This window comes from Ambystoma mexicanum, chromosome 1q, assembly GCF_040938575.1.
Source record: "Ambystoma mexicanum isolate Mex_15411 chromosome 1q, UKY_AmexF1_1, whole genome shotgun sequence".
NCBI lineage: Eukaryota > Metazoa > Chordata > Amphibia > Caudata > Ambystomatidae > Ambystoma > Ambystoma mexicanum.
The window spans coordinates 714,862,591-714,878,449 of NC_090922.1; positions in this window are offsets into that span (position 1 = coordinate 714,862,591).

The window sequence follows — 15,859 nt, forward strand, 5'->3', positions numbered from 1 at the left end:
GAAATTGACTCTAAATACTTTGGCCCAGAGGATTCTGGTGGCTGTAGGTATTCTTCACTTTCTGGGATAATAAAACTGCAACGATGCAAACGGCACCTTGTTCAGGCCCTGGATGTGGTGTGTGGCAAATGACCAGTTGTTAGTCTTGGAGATGTATGGGCATTTTCTGTGGATATGTTAAAGTAGAAGTCCTGAACCAAGTGCACAAAAACAGGAGGGGTCACCGATTTTTGGGGTGCCTCCTATGAATGGTTGGTCCCCTCTGCCATGACAGGAACAGGAGGAGACTTCCTTTTTACCCCCTCTTCTAACTCTACATGCTAATCCTCCTACCATTGGTGTATGTCTACCACATGTCGTGGCACCTCTGCAATCTGGTCCTCCCCTTAGCCTACTCCTAATGGACTCCTTCTAATGCTCAGCAGCACCATCTACCTGATGTGTGTAGACAACCCCCTCCTCTATGCCTCCCATCCAGACAGGAGCCATACCAATTTCCACCTCAAGGGTGCTTTCTGCGGCTGCCTTCGATTACCACAAGAGCATCATGCCCCCCTGCTCCTCCAATGCCTCTGTGGGGGAGTCTGAATGAGCTGCTACCTCCTCTGACTCTTTGGAGGTTCTACCTTCCCTATCTATGTGATATTTTTCACACTCCTAAGTTCTACCGCAATGCCTCAGCCACCCCCACCAACTTGGCAGATCAGTGACCTGCTTTGGCCTGGACCCATGGAGCAGCACCCACAGGTCTCCCCCTATTCTTCTCTCAGCTCTCCACTATGCCGAACATTTCAGGATCCCCCTCCTGACAGACTTCTCTGGTAGCAAGGAAAAAATGCTCACGCCCAAGAACATATGGTATGTGTAGGGAGATAATATCACTGTTCCCAGGGGTCCTCATCTGTGTGGTTTTCCCCACCACCAAGACAGGAGCATAGATACACCCCTTCTTTACCCCCTCCTCCCGATATGGCTTCTCCATGAGCTGGAGTTCTGCTGAACCTCTCTCTGGTGGATTACCCTTCATCCTGCACCCTTGCTCTGTTAGGTGGAGACAACATCCTTCTCTATGACTCCCACTATGACAGGAGCTTCTCATCCCTATGCCAGATTTTTCACTGCCAGCGATTGCTCAAATACCAACCCTTCTCACCCACTTCTGAGGCCTCCCCCAATGCTTAAGCCTCCTCCAGTGACTGAGAGACTCACCAACCAGCACCCACAGAGAGCTCTTGGTTCCACCCTCTACGTCCATCAAGGAAGAATCCTCCTCCTCCTCCACAAAGGAGAAATTCAACTGCTCCTCTTCCTCCATCCACCTTCTGCACTTTTCCCTCACATTATTGTAAGGGCAGCATGATCATTAACACCATTGGACACATGGAAATGGTGGTAAATGTGTGCACAACCCAGGAACTAAAAATGGTGAACTAAACGTAGCCCAGTAGAGAACCAGAGAACAACAGCACAGCAAAACGTTAACAAACAATGCCACTATTATCACTGCTAGTAAAACCTCAATACGCTTGTTCTATAATGTTACTCTAGAACAAGACTGCTACAATTCTATATCATGCAGTGCACATCATACACACTGGGGAGTGTGAAAATAATATTTTATTTCTTTTTATAACTACTCAACGGTGGGAAGTCACAAGCAGAAAATGCAATGTTTTTGTAATTTTCTTAAAATGGGGAATCTAGCACAAAACATGTTCAAACACTGAACAATTACTAAAACAAAGGGCACACACATGGCTTCGAAAGCACACTAAACATGCAGAAACTACAGAGAAAACAACACAAAACAAATCATCTCCCTCCAAAACCCTCAAAGCAGTGCTCCAAAGCTCTAATATATCTTCTGACACCCTCCAAGTGTGAGCCTGCCCTACTCTAGCTCTCTAGAAAACCACACAAAGGAACATAGGAGGGAAAGTTCCATTGGGAGATGTATGGACTCTGATTGCTGAATGAACTTAAACACACTGGATGAATCACCTCAGAAGGCCCTAATTGGCTAAACACACTGACACATAAACCCATTACTTGCTACAAGATCTGCAGATTCTAATTGGAGTTCTCCTGAAATTTGTTGGTGCCTGTATCATTCTCAAGGTAGTGATGAATTGTTACTAAAAGATTTGTCTGCAATTGAGCTCTATCTTTGGGTAGTTTCCCCAGACCTACTCAATATACAGCTGGTGCGTGAAGGAAACCTACAGTTTACACTGTACTACGAATACATTCCCTGGATCATGGCATGATTGGGTCACTGAGGAGGAAATCCAGGATGAAACACATACAGAAAAATGTACACAAGAACTGTGTTATGATAGGTACCCTACGAAACACATGTGTGTAGCCCACAACACTTGTTTTGGAATCATAAGCCAACCCATAACTCATAACCCAATAGCCTCCTACATTCCATGGTGATGACCCATAGACAGAGTTGTGATTGCTCATAACGTAAGTGTCCTCTTCCCAAAGCAGGTGGCTGAGTATAACAATTTAAGATATGGCTCATAATGCCATTCACCAACCTCACCATAAAATGCATGAGGCATTATCGCAGAGCATTCATCGGGAGAGCTACAGCAATTTCATGAAATGCTTCCTGTGTGAGCACCAAGGCATATGGCAAAGCCAAGCCCCTCCCTTGTCGACTGCAAATCAGATTCATGCTACACAACATGGTCACAGAGGCCCATCTAACCTTAATTGACCAATTTGGTGAACAATGTTGCAAGTGCCATTAGACTAACTGCAACACCATATAACAAAAACAAAACACAAAAAAAGAAAAACAGTATGTACATGTTTGGCTGAGGAACTGTGTTAAACTATACTAAACATAATCCAAAGCATGATTTGTTACAATCTAATGCATGAGAATAATCTATAACATATGCATCTAATGCACACTGTTCTACAGAGTTATACACTTGCAGTTTGTTCTCCTGATTTAAATGCAAGGTACAGTGGGGACCCTTACTAGTCCCTTATTTGCCCTGGTAGAGGCGCCGCTTTGACTGCATGAAAAACTGAATGACCTTCATGTGCAAGCACCACCCTCAGTCCACCAGTTTCTTGGATATGCACAATGGTGATGATCTCTTCCAATGCAGTGCCCTTGCTGAAAACCTGTCCACATCAAAAGCGGCTGACATACATTTGCTCCTCTTCTGACACTTGAGGGGTAGGCTTATTTAATGCTATTTTATGATGACTAATACACAAAATATATAGATCTAGGTTTGTATGCATAAGTGCAACTACTATCTTATTTTGCAGCTCACAGTTCATATCCCCATGTGATACAGCAATGTGACATGAGTCTTCTTTGGCCAGCATCAGCATTTCAGTTTCGCTGATCTCTTCTATTTGTCGGCCCTTCTTTGCCGTGTTGCACCACTATTTTTGACTCTTGAGGAGTCTTTGAGGTGTCTTGGTTTTGTGTGTGTCAGTTATGGATGTGGTGCATCTTGTGGCTTCTGCTGGGTCTATCTGAATGGTTGAGGGTCCCGTAGGTTGGTTGACTTCATCCTTACTGGAGGTGTTTTGTGGGTGTGCCGTTTGAGCTGCTGGTATCATAGCATGGTGCCTTGGAGTAGGCTTTTCAGTATTTCTTGAAAGATATATGAAATCCTGATCTGGATGGATATGTTATATATATATTTATATTCAAAGAAAATACATTGTTAAAGGGACGTTAAGGTTACAAGTAAAAACAAAAAACCCTAGAAATGTGCCATTTATGGTAAGCTAAACCACCATAACTCGCACCACCATCGTGCACTAAGACAAACACCCAGTACTTGAAAGATGACATCACAAATATCACTGATGACTGATGACATCACATATCTGAGCCACTTGGTTTTGTTCACTGACATGTCTAGGCCAGTTTCTAATTTTACTGACAATGAGAATTTAAAAAATTGAGAAGGTGCTAGATATAAACATTAACCTTCTTATATCTTCTTAAAGTAATTTCTGCAAAGTTTGATTTGACCGTATAATGCACATACATGGGGCAATAAGCAGGCGTCAAACACAGTATTCATTTGTGTACATGATAATGAACTCTAATGTCATTGGGCCTCATTCCAAGATCGGTGGTACCCATGGTGCTATTTGCACCATGGCTGCCTCCAATACCGGGTCCATGTCCGGTCTGGTTGAATGGAGACTTATCGGGACATTCCGACCTGTGCGGACCCGGTATGTCCCCATTCAACCAACCATTCCCTAATCCCATTTTAGCCCCCATAGGGCTCAATGGGAATGAGGAAGGTGCTAATTATGGGCCCGCTAATAGCAGGCCCGTAATTAATGCCCTGGTCACTTAGCGGGACCCGTAAAGGACGTGTGGTCAGACTACACATTCTTTGCGGTTCCTGCAAAGGGACCTCGGAATTGGGCAGTAAGGGTTTACCAGCACCGGTCTCCATACCGGTGCCCGGTAACCCTTACCGCCCAACTCAGAATGTCCCCCATTGTCATTTTTTGGTGCTGTTGGTTCTTTCTTCCTTACTTTAGTTTCCCTGTATGTGGCTCTAATTTGTATGCATTCTTGGTTTTTAAATATCATTTTTTTCTCACACATATGTTATAAGTTTGAAAATGTTAGCTACATATTCAATGTTTAACATTATGCAAAACACTTTCATACGGTAGCATTTATTGTTTTACTATTGGAAATTACCAGAGTAAAAATAATGTACTTCTTTGGTAGATGCTGACTATGTGTATGGGCCTCATTACACGGACGGCGGTGGACCAAGGTGCTGTTAGCACCTTGGTCCATGCCGGTAAAATACCGGCACCGCCTTGGTGGAAAGGGGAATTACCGCCCTATTGCATGGTTGTTGGGGCGGTATTTCCCCCTTCACCCATTGCCCTTCCCCATTCCCATTTTTGCCCCATAGGGCATAATGGGAATGGGGAAGGTGCTAATTAGCTCCCTGGTCCCTTTAAATTCTCCAACCCGCAAAGGGACCTCGTAGTAAGGCGGTAAGGGTTAACGGTCACTAGTACCATTAACAGTGACCGGTATCCCTTATCGCCGTCCGTGTAATGAGGCCCTATGTATTATTAGGTTCCTGTATTAACAAACAACACTTGAATATAATATTTTCTTCAGATGAGAACATTGTTTAATGCATTAAGTAGTTTATGAAAGATCTCCCGATCACCCCTGATATCTTGTTACCAAAATTATAAACATTACCCCTTGTTCATCAAAATAATTATTTTAAAATGTAATATCATCAATGATATTTGTGATGTCATTTTTCATGTAATGGGCGTTTGTCTTAGCAGTGCACTGTGGTGATGTGAGCTATGTTTGCTTAGATTACCAGAACTTGCAAATGTATGTTTTTTTTTGTTTTACTTGCCACCATAACGTCCCTTTAACAAGTGTGAAAACAGAAAAATGATATGAGGCCGGGAAGCCCAAAAAGAAACACACCAACACAGGTTACAAAGGAACATACAAGTGCTTTATTCCAAGCTACAACAGTTACCAAGTCAATAGACAAAACGGATAGCTATTCGGCTCTCAGAATAACATAACGAACTTCAACGAGGGTTCGATGTGTTAGTGAGAGACCGCATATTGGAAGACCCGGGCCTTTTATACAATTTGTCCGGCCCTTGGCCAACCCTCTTGCAGGTTAACCATTCTGCGAAATACTTAATTCTGGTCTTTAGGGTTCCTTGCCAGGTCAATCCTTTAATATATACATTTCGATTAGTTTCGCTGTTATAAGTAGTACATTTACATACAGGTCAACGGTAGGACAAGGTCTCTGTTCACGACCCCGACAAGTGGCCTGCAGGCATATTAATTATTCAGTTGTACGGAGGTCACAACGGCCAGAATCTTACTCAGAATGTCATTTGGCCTCCATTTTGATGTTCAGGGTGACTTCTACATAACAAGAGAACCTAAAATGGCAGCTCAATCCAAGATGGCGGCTTACATTGGTTTCTCTAAGGTCAAGACCTTGCCATGGAGTTTGTTCGCACATGATGTTTAGACAACTTGGCGTAGGCCAATACACATACAATTGTTACAATAGGAGGCATAATATTGTTTCTATTCCGACACAAATATTTTTCTTTGAATTTCATAGGTTTTTATTTGCAAGTTAACCCCTTACCTACCAGGCTATTATGCAAGTCTATGCAAACAAGGACAAGCATACTTGTCCTTGGCACTTTTTACCCATAACTTTCCATTATCAAACTTTTTTCATTGAATTTCATGGGTTTTTATTAGTGCAAGTTAACCATATCATCCCTTAAACAATTTTTTTTCAGTGAATTTCATAGGTTTTTACCAGTTCATCCTAATTTGCTACAACTTACTAATATCTTATTTACCCCAGTATAGCAATATTTTTCTCCAATTTAGAAAGTTTCATCTTAAAACAGCCATTCCCCACCTTCTAGCATCATTTTTAACACTTCTATACACGTTTTGCAACTTTTTCCACTGTTTTTGCATTCGCTGATGTTCGCGAACATCTGACGTCATTACAGACTTTTCAGACAATGTCACTTGACCACGTGCACTGCACTAGTGCCTGACATACTTAAGTACACTACACTGACTCCTCTTCTAAAAAAGTCCAATTTGGATCCACTGGTTCTCCAAAATGATTGCCCTATTGCTGGTATTCCCTGGCCGGGGAAGATATTGGAGAAAGTGGTGACCCAACAACTGCAAGCATTTGTTGAACAGGAACTTCACTTGGACCCCCTAAAGTCCGTTTTCCGGCTGCAAATCAGTACGAAGACGGCTCTGTTTGCAGTCTATGATGAACTTTTGAAGGTCGCTGATCAGGGCAAGCTTTCACTTTTGGTGATGCTTGACCTGTCAGCCGACTTTGATACGGTCAACCACACAATTCTTTTAGAGAGGTTGAGGACGGTTGGGAAGGTTTCTGAACATGCCATTCGGTGGTTCAGATCTTTTTTGCAAAGGTGCCAACAATGTGTCAGACTAGGAGCTTTTACATCAGACCCCTATACTGTGGACTGTGGGGTTCCACAAGTCTCATTGTTGTTACCACTTCTCTTTAATTTGTATCTGCGACTGGTTATGGAAATTCTTCGACATCATGGAATATGTTTCCAATCCTATGCTGACGATACTCAGATTTTTATTACAAGTGATAAGGTTGAGGAATCTTTTGCCAAGATCAGTGACTGCCTTCAGGATATTAGTGAATGGATGGCCTCTAACCAACTGCAACTGAACTCAGCCAAGGCAGAGTTTATTTTGTTTGGCCCGGAGCCTCTTTCGGCCACTTTAAAGAATCAGTCACTCCCAAGTTACTGGGAGTCAAACTCAAACAATCTGGCAAAACAACCTGGGTAGTGAAAGCCAGACTGGAGCCAATGTGAAAGCTGTCTTCTAATCCTTGAGACTTCTTCGGCAAACCCTCCCATATATTCTAGAAGGGGATTATGCTATGGTGGTGGGAGCACTCACAAATGCCCACCTAGACTATTGTAATAGGTTGACATCCCAAAAAACAACTTTGTAGATTGTAGAGGGCGCAGAATGCAGCGGTTATTCTTGTCTGCGGTTTGAATAAAACCTCTCATGTTTCAACCTTACGCTGTTAACTCCATTGGTTATTAGTTGAGGACCACATTAAATTTAAGATAGTTTGCCTGGTATTCAAGTGTCTGAACAATTTAGCACCAGACTACTTGAGGGATAAACCTATGCATTATCAACCGTCCAGATGTCTACGTTCTAAGACCAAGCTCTGTTGGTCATCCCCCCATCTACATTTGTGTCTAGAGGGGATAGAAGTTTCTCAGTGTTTGGACTAGACTCTGGAATAGCTTACCCCGGGAAATCAGGTCTCTGGATTCCCTGTGCCAGTTCTGTAAACCTCTCAAAACGTTTTTGTTTAAATAAAGCTTAACCAGGCCCATTACAATTGTTTGCCCTCTTGGATGCAATTGTTCTTTGTCCTTTGGATGTAATATGGTACTACTACATTTCTTGATATTCATTTACAGCAAAAGTCATCTGCGCCATTATATGGTTTGTTCTATTTTGAGCGTGTTATAAATATCCAAAATCAAAATCAAAATCATGATGACCTGTTTGTGAACACCTCTGCACTAGGAGAATAGGTCTGTGCTTTGTGAACAGTTAACTGCATTTTCAGCTGATTTAGGAACTTAGAAGCTAAAAGTGGACCCTTGCACAGCTCCTACACCTATTCTCACTATCCATTAACAATCTAGCACACAGCACATACTTGTAAGAATATTAGGAAAACTACTATTTATCTTAAAAATGGCATCAACTGTTGCCATCCCTCCTCCCCAAGAGCCACCACACGGCCACCAGTTGCAGGTCCTACACAGTGAAAGAAGCACAATACTTCAAAACACAATCAAGAAGACGAGGAAGATGAGGTAAAAGATGTACCTAACTCCTGCACCCAGAGAGAATCATGGGTGTGGCAGTTCTTTACCACTGTTGGATATGTAGCAAAGGCTAAAGCTACCAAAGTGAAATACACTGGAGTGCAATGCTGTATTCAGTCGCAGACAACCTGGGCAGTGCTCCTAACGGACCACCACCATGCACCGCCACACCAAATCCAACCACCACAATGCTCTCAGAAAGGCTATTTCCATTTCCTTTCTGAGGAAGTAGTAGGCTGTTTTCCTCTACCTCATTTTCCTCATTAAATTCTATAACCACACAACCTGCTTCTGTGGATCCCACAATTCCACCAGCTACCTTGCAAGTGATAAAAGAGGCTGTTGATCCATATCTTGTGAAAACAACAGTACTGTGTATTTACGGCAACACAACACCACTCTGAAGGTGGAGGCAATTTCGAGGTACTTTTGAAGCTGTAATCAAGGACTATGAGAAACACTGCCCTCTACCTTAGATTTAACAAACACGCTACATTTTCCCCTGTCCACCTGCCCCTCCATATCTGTGGTTGTGCCCCCTCCCTCATTTCCTTCCCCATGTTACTTTCTGGCCTCCCCTGCAAGGAAATAAATAAAAAAACAGATAAACAAATGTTCCTTTACAACCACCTTTTACAGGTAAAACATAGAACTAAAATAATAAGCTTATAGATTACGTCTACTTTACATTTTTCAGTAAAGTAGTTAGATTCAATACGTTTCTCCAACATTTCCATTGGCATTTTCTACTATGCTAATGGAATGAATGGACAATCGTATGCTAGAGAAAAAGAAAAAAGCAAATAAATATATTTCTGTCTAAAATTCTTCTCCTTAGTATACACTATACAGTCTCTGCATTCCCATGTCTAGCCCATGTGTTATTAGAAAACCCGGAATGCATGCACCATCAAGCAAAACAACCCTTCTACTCTTTTTACTATTATGTTTGTAAAATACCCTCAATGCCTGATTTAAACCATTAACAAATATATCCACCAATCACTTAAAAATCTCTACATATACCCTATCAACATATTATACGTCCACCCACCAACTGTCACTTTTTTTTTTTTTTGAAAATTCTTTATTGGTTTTTCGATAACATGTAACAAACAGCGCATCGGCAGAGCAATGTAGTATGTGTGATAACAAAACATCAACCTTAACATTCCCTCCCCACCCACTCCACCCCCCTCCCCCCGAGACCGCAGTTAAAACCTCAGTCCTCAGTAGGCTCACGTGCCGAGCAGGGGCTGCCAGGACTGTTCGGTGTGCTGTCCGGTATCGCTGGACGGAGAAGTGGCTCTGTCAGCTCTACCCAGCGGAGAAGATCTGCACTGGAATCTAGTTTTTGTACCTGGATTGCCATTTCCCAAGCCGCCGTCTCCGCGGCAATCCATCTCTTGAGGTCATACCACCAAAGGGCCTCGCTAGGACCCCGTACGCTCTTCCAGCCCATGGCTATGCGCCTTTTCGCTGTTATGTAAATCAAGTCTAGGAGTCTATTTAGGGGTTTATTCTTGCTTCTTCGCCTGTATGTCCCCAATATGCAAGCTGCAGGTTCATGAGTTTCCACTTCAATCCCGGCCGACGCCACCCTCTCTTTCACCCGGGCCCAAAACCTCAGGACCGCAGGACAGCTCCAGAACATATGGGTCATTCCTGCCCGCAGCGCGTGGCACTTGGGACATGTCTGTGGCGAGGCCCCTTTGAACTTTGATATGGCGTCAGGCGTAAGGTAGGCTCTGTTTGTGATGTATAGCTGTATTAATTGGAGGCGAGCATTCCTGGAGGTCTTTTTATGGTAGTGGGTTATTTTCTCCCATGTGTTGTCCTCAAATACAAGGCCCATTTCACACTCCCATCTCCTTTTGCATTTTAGTTTGTTCGTTGTCGTTGCCAGTAATAGGGCTTCGTATATTCTGGAGGTTTCGTGGCCTCCCTCGGCAGTGTCTAGCAGTGTTTCGATGGTTTCGTTCTCAGTGAATTGATTGTCTGCCTCAGGCCATCTTTTCCTTAAGGCCAGTGTTACTGCCCTGTGGAGCAAGAACTGCCCAGTGGGCAGGCCCGTCAACTCGCAGAGGTCGGGGAATGTCAAAAGTTCATGTTCGTGCATGAGGTCGCCCAGTACTGCCACACCGTAAGGCTCCCACACCGAGCGAGTTTCAGTGTGCCCCCAAGAGGGTTTCGCCATGACTGCAGCGATGGGGATCTGTGGGGAGTATGGGTCCTTCAACCCCACAGCTTTGCAGGCCCGCTTCCAGAGCTGAGTTCCTAGCTTGGCCAGGTATGGGTGACGTTGTGGAGCCCCTTTCTCGACCCACAACAAGTCTCGAAGTAGCAGTCGCGGCAGAGCCGGTTGAAGAAGTCTGGTGTCCGTGGTGGTTTCATCTGCCATCCAGTGCGTTACGTGCTTCAGTTGGCTGGCCAGGTAATATAGTTCAAAATTAGGGACTTTCAGTCCGCCCTTCTCGTAGGGCCTCTGAAGGATGTCAAGCGCCACCCTGTGCCTGCCTCCCTGCCACAGGAATCCTCTGCAGAGATTGTTCAGGTCTCTGAAAAAGGCTGAGGGGATGTTGTAGGGGACATTGGTAAAGCAGTGCAGTAGGCGTGGGAGCGCTACCATTTTGAGGAGTCCTGCCCTTCCTGCCACAGAGAGAGGGAGTTTCCCCCAGAAAGCCATGGAGTTAGTGAGTGCATCCCTTGCTCTGACTGTGTTGAGAATATGTTCAGTATCCGGGCTACGGTGTATGGTAATACCCAAGTATTTGAAGGAGGTCACCTGCCACTGGAGAGCTAGTAGGGGCAGGGATCCACGCTCATTGCTATATAGTGCTGCGAGGGGGTAGAGACACGACTTGTCTTTGTTTATCTCGATGCCTGTATGTTTTTGGAAGCAGTCTAGTGTCTCCAAGATGTAGGGCAGGAGGTGCTCAGGGTTATGTAGGTAGAGAAGAGTCTCATCCGCGTACATGGAGAGGTGTGTCACTCCATCTAGTATGATGCCTCCCCCACCGTATTCCTGCCGGATGTACGCGGCCACTGGCTCTACAGCAATGATGTATAGCATGGGGGATAAGGGACATCCCTGTCGTGTGCCTCTGTGGAGGGGCCATTTGTCAGAGTACGTCTTGTTGGTGCGCACTCTGGCCACGGGGTGGGTGTAAAGCCATTGGGTCCATTTAAGGAAAGCGGGTCCAATGCCCATCCTGACCATGGTGGCGTATAACCATTCCCAATTAACCGAATCAAAGGCCTTGGTGGCGTCAAGTGATGCCACCGCGTATTTCTGGGTATCTCGCTCAGTGCAGTATATGATGTGGTGCAACCTGCGTAGGTTTTCGGTGATAGAGCGCCCGGGTACATAGCCAGTTTGGTCATGGTGAATTAGCAGGGGGATCACTCTGCGTAGTCTATTGGCGAGGAGTGCCGACAGTATTTTGCAGTCGACATTAAGCATAGAGAGAGGTCTATATGAACCGCAATCTGTCCCATCTTTGCCGGGCTTCAGCAAGGGGATGATTATTGCTTCCCTCATGGAGTCAGGGAGTGTGCCGCGTTCAAAAGCCTCATTGTATTCTTGTGCTAGCAGTGGGGCAAGGGTCTCCTCAAATGTCTTATAGAATTCCCCAGGAAGGCCATCCATGCCTGGCGCTTTCCCAGAGGGTAATGATCTAATGATTGCCTTGACTTCGTCTGGGGCAATCGGGTCTTCTAAGGCTACGGCCAACTGTGGGTCTAGCTTGGGTAACTCTATGCAGTCTAGGGCGTCCTCGATCCCGGTATCTGGCGAGGGCGGGGTTTTGGAGTATAGGTCCTGGTAGTACTCAGAGAAGACTGTGTTAATTTCTGCCTGGGTGTGCACCGTAGTGCCATCTGATCTACGAATGTGGCAGATGGGGGTCCTAGGGGTTTCCCTCTTGTACAGCCAGGCCAAGAGTTTGCCAGGCTTGTCTCCCAGGGCGTGTGTCCTTTCAGTGTGTTTGGCGTAGCTTAGTTTCCCCAGGGACTCCCAGTGCGACAGACAGGCCTGTCTCTGCGTTATTATTTCCTGTACATGCTCAGGAGTCGGATCTGCCTTGTTCTCCAGCTCCCCCAGCTTCCTTTCTGCTTCCGCCAGAGCATTCATAATGGCCCTTTGTGCCCCCCCTACTGCAGCCAGCATGTCCCCTCTCATAACCACCTTGTACGCCTCCCATGCGGTGCTGATGCATTCTACACTGCCTAGGTTGTTTAGCCAGTATTCATCTGTGCTGTCTTGTACGTGGTCCCTGAAGGATGCCTCCAGCAGTGCCTCTGCGCGCATTCTCCACGTGGGAACCGGGGGTCTGGGCTGGTACACCTCCCAGGTGACCGACAAGGGCGAGTGGTCTGATAGTACTCTGGGTAAATACTGTGCCTCGCTGAAGGTGGCTTGCTGCTCCTGACTGACCAGCATGTAGTCTAACCTAGTGTGGACGCTATGTGGCAGGGAGAAGAAGGAGTACTCTCGTCTCTCCGGACTCAGTTCCCTCCACAGATCGCAAAGTGACAACTGGGAAATCAGTTTGGATAGTATCTTGGCTGGGGGGGACGGGCGGGAGTGTTTGGTGTCAGACCTATCTTTGAGAGGGTCTAAGGTGCAGTTGTGGTCCCCACCCCATACCATGGTGCTATTTATGTAGGGGCCTAGTCTAGAGCACAGGGAGTGGAAGAAAGTTGTGGCGTCATGGTTAGGTGCGTAAGTGCTAATCAGGCATAGGTCTCTTCCCTCCATGGTACCCTGCACCAGTGCCATCCTGCCCTCGTCATCCGTCTTGGTCTCCGTAACTTTAAAGGGGACTGTCGGGTTAATCCATACCAGAACCCCTCTAGCATATGAGGAGTAGGAGGATCCCACCAAGGTCCCCCGCCAAGTTTTGGCTAGCGCTGTCAGTTTTGCCTCTGTTAGGTGTGTCTCCTGAAGCATGGCGATCCCTACCTTGCAGCGTCGCAGGTATGCCTGGATCCTTCATTGTTTCACATAGCTATTCATGCCTCTGACGTTCCACGTCATCACTTTTATTCTCTCAGCCATAGTCATGGTGGTGTTCTCTCTCCTGCCCTGGTCCTGGTCGAGGTCCCGTTAGAGGTGCTGTAGTAATGAGGGAGTCCTGCGGTCTCGGTATTTCAACTTTAGGGTTCCCAACTAGGGTGCGGGTTTCCGGCTCCCCTTTCCCTAAAAAAAAACTTCCCCAACAAATAACTGGTCTGACAAGATACTCCTCGTTGTGACTGTCCCGTTTCCGCTCCTTAGGACCAGGCATGGTCTTCGGGTGCCCTACGGGCGGGTAAACGTACCCTGAAAAACAGAAAAAACAAGCTCCAGGGGGGTTGAGGGAGCTGAAGCTTCAGTGTTCCGCGTGAAAGGATCATTTCAGCTGCTCTAGGGGTTAGGTTACTATGCTCGTAAGGTGTAATTCGCTACAGCAGTCTCTGGTAGGTGTGTCAGTGCGGCTTGCGCCTCTTGCCGTCGATGTCTGGTAATTGCTGCTCATCCATCCAGTCCCGGGCTTGTTCCGGTGTGTCGAATAGGTGGGCTCTGTTCTTGTGTATTACTTTTAGCCTTGCAGGGTATAGGAGCATGTATTTCAAACCAGCGGCCTTCAACCTGGCTTTGGTGTGACTGAACTGAGCTCTGTTCATCTGCACTTGAAAGGTGTAGTCGGGGTAAAATGCGATCTTGGCCGAAGTTCTCAGTATCTGGCCCCCTGACCGAGAGTACGCCAGGACGACCTCGCGGTCTTTGTAGTGTAATACTTTTGCTATCATAGGCATGGGTGGGCCTCCTGGTGGGGGCCTCCTGGCAAGCGACCTATGAGCCCTTTCGATGGAGAACCCCTGCGATAGTTTCTCCGCGCCGATCTCCTGCAGCAGGAGGTTCTCCACGTAGTTGGTGGGGTCCGAGCCTTCAATGCCCTCCGGTAATCCGAGCAGCCAGATGTTGTTCCGGCGGGCCCTTCCTTCGGCCTCCTCCACCCTGTCCTCTAAATTCTTGACCGTTTGCTGGAGGCCTTCCATGTCGTGCAGAAGCTGGGTATTCGCTTCAGTATTCTCGCGTACTTGGGTCTCGAGCGCGTCAGTTCTACCAGCCAAGGAGCGGACGTCCTGGCGAAGGAGTCCCAGATCTATGGCCACAGCGTCGATTTTATTCACCATAGTTGTTTGGATTAACGTGATGGCCTCCAAGAGTTGGGAGTTGGTGGGTTCAGAAGTCACTGGTGTGGGGCTTATGTCTTTACCGGCAGTTGCCATGGTTGGGCACTCAGGGCTGGGGTCTCAGGGGCTGTGTAGGCATCCAGGGTGGTCTGCCGCTGCTTGGACCTGGCCCCCCTCCCCGTAGACTTATCCAAGCTGGACATCCTCCAGCTCAGCGGGTATCAAGCGCTGCAATCGGGTGCCCCGGCCAGGGTACTTTAGTCGTGGCCCCTGTAGAAATTGCCAATTTACGGTTCTCCCAGCACACTTAGGGCTATAGTCCGCGCTCTGGGCCCTCCAGCGGGGTGTCAAGCGCTCCGGCGCCGGTCCCCCAGGTCCTCCAGGCTCCACGAGGTGCAGTAGGTCGGTGTTTTGCTTTGTCAGGCAGAGTACGGTAGAGAGGTACGACCCGCTGGGTGTAGGTTGGTAGGCCCCCAGTGGTGGTTCGCAGGAAGTCTTTCCCCAGGGTCGCACGATCGCGGGCCGTGCTGTGCAGCTAGGCCCCCAAACGCTCCGCCAGGCAGGGGCCGTTCTCCAGCCTGTGGTTGCGGCTCCCCACGGTCCTCAGTAAAAAAAGGGGTGGGGGCAAGGGCTCTCTCGATTACCTGCCCGCTCTGAGTGTCGCGGTCGCAGCAACCCACTTCCAGGGCGCATGGAGCCGGGGCCGTGGTGTAATTCGGGCGGGGCGGATGGCGTACGCGGCTCCCGTAGTAGCGGCAACCGGGGGCAGCGCGAGGCGGCCAGCGTTCGCACTCGATATAGTGCGCGATCCCCAGGCCCCGCTTCCAGCACTCCCTTCCCCTCGCGGGAGGGTCCGGCCGGTCCTCAATCACCTTCGATCCCCGCAGCGGGGCCGGCAGGCACCCTCGGCCGCTCCGGTCACCTTCTCGTCCTCGAGCCCGGAGCACTCCCAGGCTTATCGTGGTGGTTGCTTCCGAGGAGCCAGCAGGGGCACTACCCACACCTGCTCCACTCGACAGCGTGGGGCGGCCTTCTCCTGGAATGCTAGGCTGACGCCGGGCTCTCTGGGCTCAGCAAATGGAGGCCGCCATCTTGGCTACCCGCTCCGTCAGGTACGCGGTCTTCCCAACGCGGCTCCCGGGCTTCCACCCTCGTATGTAGGGAGTCCAGGAGGCTCCCGCCGCAGCCAGCAGCTCTTGGGGTGGTTTGC